Below are 7,645 nucleotides of genomic sequence, written 5' to 3' on the forward strand. Positions count from 1 at the left end.
CTTTTTTTTTTTTCTGAGATGGAGTTTCATTCTTCCTGCCTAGGCTGGAGTGCAATAGCATGATCTTGGCTCATTGAAACCTCCACCTCCTGGGATCAAGCGATTCTTCTGCCTCAGTCTCCCAAGTAGCTCGGATTACAGGTATGTGCCACCACACCCAGCTAATTTTGTCTTTTTAGTAAAGATAGGGTTTCTCCATATTGGTCAGGCTGGTCTTGAACTCTCGACCTTAGGTGATCCGCCTGCCTAGGCCTCCCAAAGTGCTGAGATTAGAGGCATGAGCCACCACACCCTGCCCCCGAACCCATTTCTAAACATCTCTGTAGGTGTCTGAAATGTGGCTTTAGCACATTCTCTGGGTGCCAACACTGTACTTGGTATTTTTACTGTTTTTCTGAACTGCTGCAGTCTTCTCTGATGAGGTCTTTCTCTAAGGCCCCCAAACCTTCCTAACAACTATCAGTACAAACTTTGTTCCTAAGAAGATGGCTGGTGTTAAATGACTCTGCCAAGATTACTGTTTTTATTGCTTCTGAAACTGCATGAACTGCCGTTGCCATGGTGAAGCTCTCTTTTTTTTTTCATGCTGGATCCTATCACTGTGAATCTTAACTGATATGCTGCACATGGGCCAGAGGGACAGACTCTGGATGCCCCAAGAAACTGGTGAGAGTTGGGAGTTTGGTTGTGGCTTTACTTTTTCCCTCTCAGAGATTTCTGCTTGAACACATCTCTTTGATGTATCTTCTTACTCAAGCCTCCCTCTCACTGGAGAACACAATCAGGCCCATATGGGTGTTGTACTAAAGGGTAAATAAAAATACCTAACATATATTTATTAAGCCCTCACTATACGCTAGGCACATGCAAAATCTTATCTGACTTTCAAAATTATCTAATGAGGCACAAACTATTATTATCTCTAACATTTGATGTGATCATATAATTTTCTTTAATTTACTGATATGATGAATTACACTGGTTGATTTTTAAATATTTAACATTCTTCAGTATATCCAACTTGGTCAAAGTGTAGAATCCTAAAAAAGGATCCTAAAAACTTTTTATATGTTTTGGTAGTTAGTGGTTTTTGAAGAATTTGTTTATTTCTTAAAAGTAATCATATTTATGAGGGTAAAATTGTTTGTAGTATTTCTCTGTCTTTCCAGTAATTAAAGGATCTAGAAATATACTCAGATTTTTTCTGATATTGGTGATTTGTGTTTTCTTTCTTTTTATTTTTGTCAATACTGCTGGGGGTCTATCTCCTTTATTAATTTCTTTTAAAAAAAACCTTTTTGTTTTGTTGATGTTCTCTATTTTTAAAATTTCAATTTTATTGTGTTCTGCTTTTATTTTTATTATTTCCTTCTTTTTACTTGCTTTGGACTGGTTTTGTTCTTTATTTTTTTGAGATAGAAACTTAGTATGAGATTTTCTTCATTTCTAATATGAATATTTTAGTGCTATAAACTGCACTCTCAGCAATGTTTTGGCTGTATCCCACATATTTTACTATGCTGTATTTTCATTTTTATTCAGTTATATGTATTTTTATTCTCTTTGAGTCTTCTTCTTTCACCTATCTGATTATTTAGGAATGTGTTATTTAATTTCTGTTTAGAGATGTTCCTGTTGTCTTTCTGATATTTATTTCTAGTTTGATTTCATTATCATCAGAAAACACAGTCTCTGATTTTATTTCTTTTAAATTTGTTGAGGTTTGTTTTCCAGGATATGGTATACCTTGGTGACTATTTCATAGGCCCCTGAAAACTTGTATATGCTGCTACTGTTGGATGGAGTGTTCTGTGTGTGTCAGTTGAGTCCTGTCGATTGAGTTGTTCAGCTCTTCCCTACACTAACTGATTTTCTGTCTCATTGAGAGGAAGATATTAAAGTACTTGACTATACCTGTAAATGTGTGTATTTCCTCTTTAAGCTCTGTCAGTTTTGTTTCACATATTTTGGGACTTTGTTGTTCAAGCATGCATACTTAGGATTGTCAGGTCTTCCTGATTAATTATTTCTCGTTATATGATGTCTCTCTTTGTCTCTAGCAATTTTTTTTCTCTGAAGACTATAAGTGGTTATGTTAATATCAGATATTAATATAACTACTTCTGCTTTTTAAAAAATTTATGTTTCCATGGGATATTTTTATCCTGTTATTTTCAACCTACTCATGTCATGGAATTTTAAGTGAGTTTCTTTTAAGCAATTTAAGTAGAAATAATTGAATAACATTTTTGCTCCACTTAGGCAAACTCTGTCTTTTGATTAGTGAATTTAGACCATTTATATTTAAGATATTATTGATATTTAACATTTAAGTGTGCCATTTTATTTTTGTTTTCTATTTGTTTCCTTGGGTACTTGTTCTCTTTTTCTTGCCTTCTGTGGGTTAGTTGAACATATTTTAGGCTTTCATCTTGAGTTATTTCCAGTTATTTCTAGTGTATATTTGCTACACTTTTTGCAGTAATTTCTCTGGGAATTACAAGACATGTATGTGACTTATAACCATTATATATACTGATATTATCATCTTACCACTTTGAATAACATGTGGAATTCTCACTTCCATTTGGTTCCCATTATTTTCACACCATATTTGGGTATCAGATGGTGACTTATAGTTTTTGCCTTAATCATCAAATGTAATTTATAAATCTCACATGAAAATGTTTATTGTAGGTATGCACATTTCTGACCTTTCTGACATTTTTTTCCTTCCTGAAGCTCCAATATTCCTTCTTTTATCCATTTCTTTCTGTTTGAGTTACTTTTAGCTAGTCTTTATAGATAGATCTGCTAATGAGTTTCTTTTAGTTTTTCTTTATCTAAGCATTCTTTTATTTCCTCTTCATTCCTGAAAGATAGTTTTGCTAAGATAGAATTTATGGTATACATTTGTTTTTTTCTTTTTTTAATTATTATTAATATTTTTATTGTACTTTAGGTTCTGGGGTACATGTGCAGATCATGCAGAATTGCATAGGTACACACATGGCAATGTGGTTTGCTGCCTCCATCCCCTGTCACCTACCTCTGTCATTTCTCCCCACGTTAACCCTTCCCGACTTCCCCACCCCCACTGTACCTCCCTTGGCCCCCCAACAGACTCTAGTGTGTGACGCTTCCCTCTGTGTGTCCCTGTGTTTTCATTGTTCAACACCCACCTATGAGTGAGAACATGTGGTGTTTGATTTTCTGTTCCTGTGTCAGTTTGTTGAGAATGATGGTTTCCAGATTCATCTATGTCCCTACAAAGGAAATGAACTCAACATTTTTGATGGCTGAATAGTATCCCATGCTGTATATGTGCCACATTTTCCTTTTCCAGTCAATCATTGATGGGCATTTGGTTTGGTTCCAGGTCTTTGCTATTGTAAACAGAGCCAGTATGAACATACATGTGCACGTGTCTTTGTAGTAGAACAATTTATAATCCTTTGGATATATACCCAGTAATGGAATTGCTGGGTTAAATGGAATTTCTATTTCTAGATCCTTAACAAAGCACCACACTGTCTTCCACTATGGTTGAACTAATTTACACTCCCACCAACAGTGTAAAAGTGTTCCTATTTCTCCACATCCTCTCCAGCATCAGTTGTCTCCGGATTTTTTAATGATTGCCATTCTAACTTCTGTGAGGTGGTATTTCAATGTGGTTTTGACTTGCATTTTTCTAAAATCAGGGATGATGAGCATTTTTTCATATGTTTGTTGGCCTCATATGCATCTTTTGAAAAGTGTCTGTTCGTATCCTTCACCGACTTTTGGATGGGTTTGTTTGTTTTTTTCTTGTAAAACTGTTTTAGTTCTTTGTAGATTCTGGATATTAGCCCTTTTTCAGATAGGTAGATTGCAAAAATTGTTTCCCATTCTGTTGGTTGCCGGTTCACTCTAATGATTGTTTCTTTGGCTGTACAGAAGCTCTGGAGTTTAATTAGATCCCATTTGCCTATTTTGGCTTTTGTTGTCAATGCTTTTGGTGTTTTAGTCATGAAGTTCTTGCCTATGTCTATGTCCTGAATGGTTTTGCCTAGGTTTTCTTCTAAGGTTTTTATGGTGTTCTGTCTTATGTTTAAGTCTTTAATCCATCTGGAACTAATTTTGGTGTAAGTGTAAGGAAGGGGTCCAGTTTCTGCTTTCTGCACACTGCTAGCCAGTTTTCCCAACACCATTTATTAAATAGGGACTCCTTTCCCTATTGCTTGTTTTTGTCAGGTTTGTCAAAGATCAGATGGTTGTAGATGTATGGCATTGCCTCCAAGGCCTCTGTTCTGTTCCATTGGTCTATATCTCTGTTTTGGTACCAGTACCATGCTGTTTTGATTACTGCAACCTTGTAGTATAGTTTGAAATCAGGTAGCATGATGCCTCTGGCTTTGTTCTTTTTGCTTAGGATTATCTGGGCTATGTGGGCTCGCTTTGGGTCCATGTGAAGTTTGAGGTGGTTTTTTCCAGTTCCATAAAGAAGGTTATTGATAGCTAGAATAGGATAGCATTGAATGTATAAATTACTTTGGGCAGTATGGCCATTTTCATGATATTGATTCTTCCTAACCATGAGCATGGAATGTTTCTCCATATGTTTGTGTCCTCTGTTATTTCCTTGAGCAGTGGTTTGTAGTTCTTGAAGAGGTCCTTTAGATCCTTTGTTAGTTGTATTCCTAGGTATTTTATTCTCTTTGTAGCAATTGTGAATGGGAGTTCACTCATGATTTGGCTCTCTGTTAGTGTGTTATTGGTGAATAGAAATGCTTGTGATTTCTGCACATTGATTTTGTATCCTGAGACTTTGCTGAAGTTGCTTATCAGTTTCAGGAGATTTTGGGCTGAGATGTTAGGGTCTTCTAAATATACAATCATGTCATCTGCAAATAGAGACAATTTGACTTCCTCCTTTCCTAACTGAATACGCTTTATTTATTTTTTTCTTGCCTAATTACTCTGGATGGAACTTCCAATACTATGTTGAATAGGAGTGGTGAGAGAGGGCATCCTTGTCTAGTGCCAGTTTTTAAAGGGAATGCTTTCAGTTTTTGCCCATTCAGTATGATATTGGCTGTAGGTTTGTTGTAAATAGCTTTTATTACTTTGAGATATATTCCTTTGATACCAGGTTTATTGAGAGTTTTGAGCATAAAGTGCTGTTGAATTTTTTTGAAAGCTTTCTCTGCATCAATTGAGATAATCATGTCGTTTTTATCTTTGGTTCTGTTTATGCGGGGATTACATTTATAGACTTGCATATGTTAAACCAGCCTTGCATCCCCAGGATGAAGCCTACTTGATTGTGATGGATAAGCTTTTTGATGTGCTTTTGCAATTGATTTGCCAGTATTTTATTTAAGATTTTTGCATCTATGTTCATCATGGATATTGGCCTGAAGTTTTCTTTTTTTGTTTAGTCTCTGTCAGGTTTTGGTTACAGGATGATGTTGGTCTCATAAAATGATCTGGGAAGGATTCCCTCTTTTTGGATTGTTTGGAATAGTTTCAGAAGGAATGTTACCAGCTCCTCTTTGTACGTCTGGTAGAATTCAGCTGTGAACTCATCTGAACCTGGGCTTTTTTTGGTTGGTAGGCTATTAATTGCTGCCCCAACTTCAGCCCTTGCTATTGGTCTGTTCAGGGTTTCAGCTTCTCCCTGGTTTAGGCTTGGGAGGGTGCAAGTGTCCATGAATTTATCCATTCCTTCCAGGTTTACTGGTTTATGTGCATAGAGTTGTTTGTAGTAATCTCCGATTGTAGTTTGTATTTCTGTGGAATCAATGGTGATATCCCCTTTGTCGTTTTTTATTGCATCTATTTTATTCTCCCTTTCCTTTTTTATTAATCTGGCTAGCTATCTGTCTATTTTGTTGATCTTTTCAGAAAACCAACTCCTGGATTTATTGATTTTTTGAAGGATTTTTTGTGTCTCTATCTCCTTCAGTTCTGCTCTGATCTTAGTTGTTTCTTGTCTTCTGCTAGGTTTTGAGTTTTTTTGATCTTGCTCCTCTAGCTCTTTCAATTTTGATGATAGGGTGTTGATTTTAGATCTTTCCTTGCTTCTCTGGTGGGCATTTATTGCTATAAATTTCTCTCTAGACACTGCTTTAAATGCGTCCCGGAGATTCTGGTATGTTGTGTTTTCGTTCTCATTGGTTTCAAAGAACATCTTTATTTCTGTCTTCATTTCATTGTTTATCCATTTGACATTCAGGAGCAGGTTGTTCAGTTTCCATGAAGTTGTGCAGTTCTGAGATAGTTTTTTAATTCTGAGTTCTAATTTGATTGCCCTGTGGTCTGAGAGACTGTTATGATTTCCATTCTTTTGCATTTGCTGAGGAATGATTTACTTCCAATTATGTGGTCAATTTTAGAGTAGGTGTGATGTGGTGCTGAGAAGAATGTATATTCTGTGGATTTGGGTGGAAATTTCTGTAGATGTCTATTAGGCCTGCTTCATCCATATATGAGTTCAAGTCCTGGATATCTTTGTTAATTTTCTGTCCCGTTGATCTGTCTAATATTGACAGTGGAGAGTTAAAGTCTCCCACTATTATTGTGCGGGAGTCTAAGTCTCCTTGTAGGTCGTTAAGAACTTGCTTTATGTACCTGGGTGCTCCTGTATTGGGTGTGTATATATTTAGAATCATTAGCTCTTCTTTTTGCATTGATCCTTTTACCATTATGTAATGCCCTTCTTTGTCTCTTTTGATCTTTGTTGGTTTAAAGTCCATTTTATCAGAGACTAGGATTTCAATTCCTGCTTTTTTTTAGCTTTCCATTTGCTTGATAAGTCTTCCTCCATCCCTTTATTTTTAGCCTATGTGTCCTTGCATGTGAGATGGGTTTCCTGAATACAACACACCAATGGATGTTGATTTTTTATCCCATTTGCCAGTCTGTGTCTTTTGATTGGGGCATTTAGCCCATTTATCTTTAAGGTTAATATTGTTACATGTGATTTTTATCCTACCATTTTGATGCTAGCTGGATGTTTTGTCTGTTAGTTGATGCAGTTTCTTCATTGTGACGACGCTTTTTACCATTTGGTACATTTTTGGAGTGGCTGGTGCTGGTTGTTCCTTTCTATGTTTAGTGCTTCTTTCAAGAGCTCTTGTAAGGCAGGCCTGGTGGTGATGAAATCTCTCAGTAATTGCTTGTCCATAAAGGATTTTATTTTTCCTTCACTTATGAAGCTTAGTTTGGCTGAATATGAAATTCTGGGTTGAAAGTTCTTTTCTTTAAGGATGTTGAATATTGGCCCCCACTCTCTTCTGGCTTGTAGGGTTTCTGCCGAGAGATGCGCTGTGAGTCTGATGGGCTTCCTTTTGTGGGTAACCTGATATTTCTCTCTGGCTGCCCTTAGCATTTTTTCCTTCATTTTAACGCTGGTGAATCTGACGATTATGTGCCTTGGGGTTGCTCTTCTTGAGGAGTATCTTTGTGGTGTTCTGTGTTTTTCCTGGACTTGTGTGGTGGCCTGCCTTGCTAGGTTGGGGAAGTTTTCCTGGATAATATCCTGAAGAGTGTTTTCCAGCTTGGATTCATTCTCTCCATCACATTCAGGTACACCTATCAAATGTAGATTAGGTCTTTTCACATAATCCCATATTTCTTGGAGGCTTTGTTCATTTCTTTT

Source organism: Cebus imitator, unplaced genomic scaffold (assembly GCF_001604975.1).
Source record: "Cebus imitator isolate Cc_AM_T3 unplaced genomic scaffold, Cebus_imitator-1.0 Scaffold525, whole genome shotgun sequence".
Classification (NCBI taxonomy): Eukaryota; Metazoa; Chordata; class Mammalia; order Primates; family Cebidae; genus Cebus; species Cebus imitator.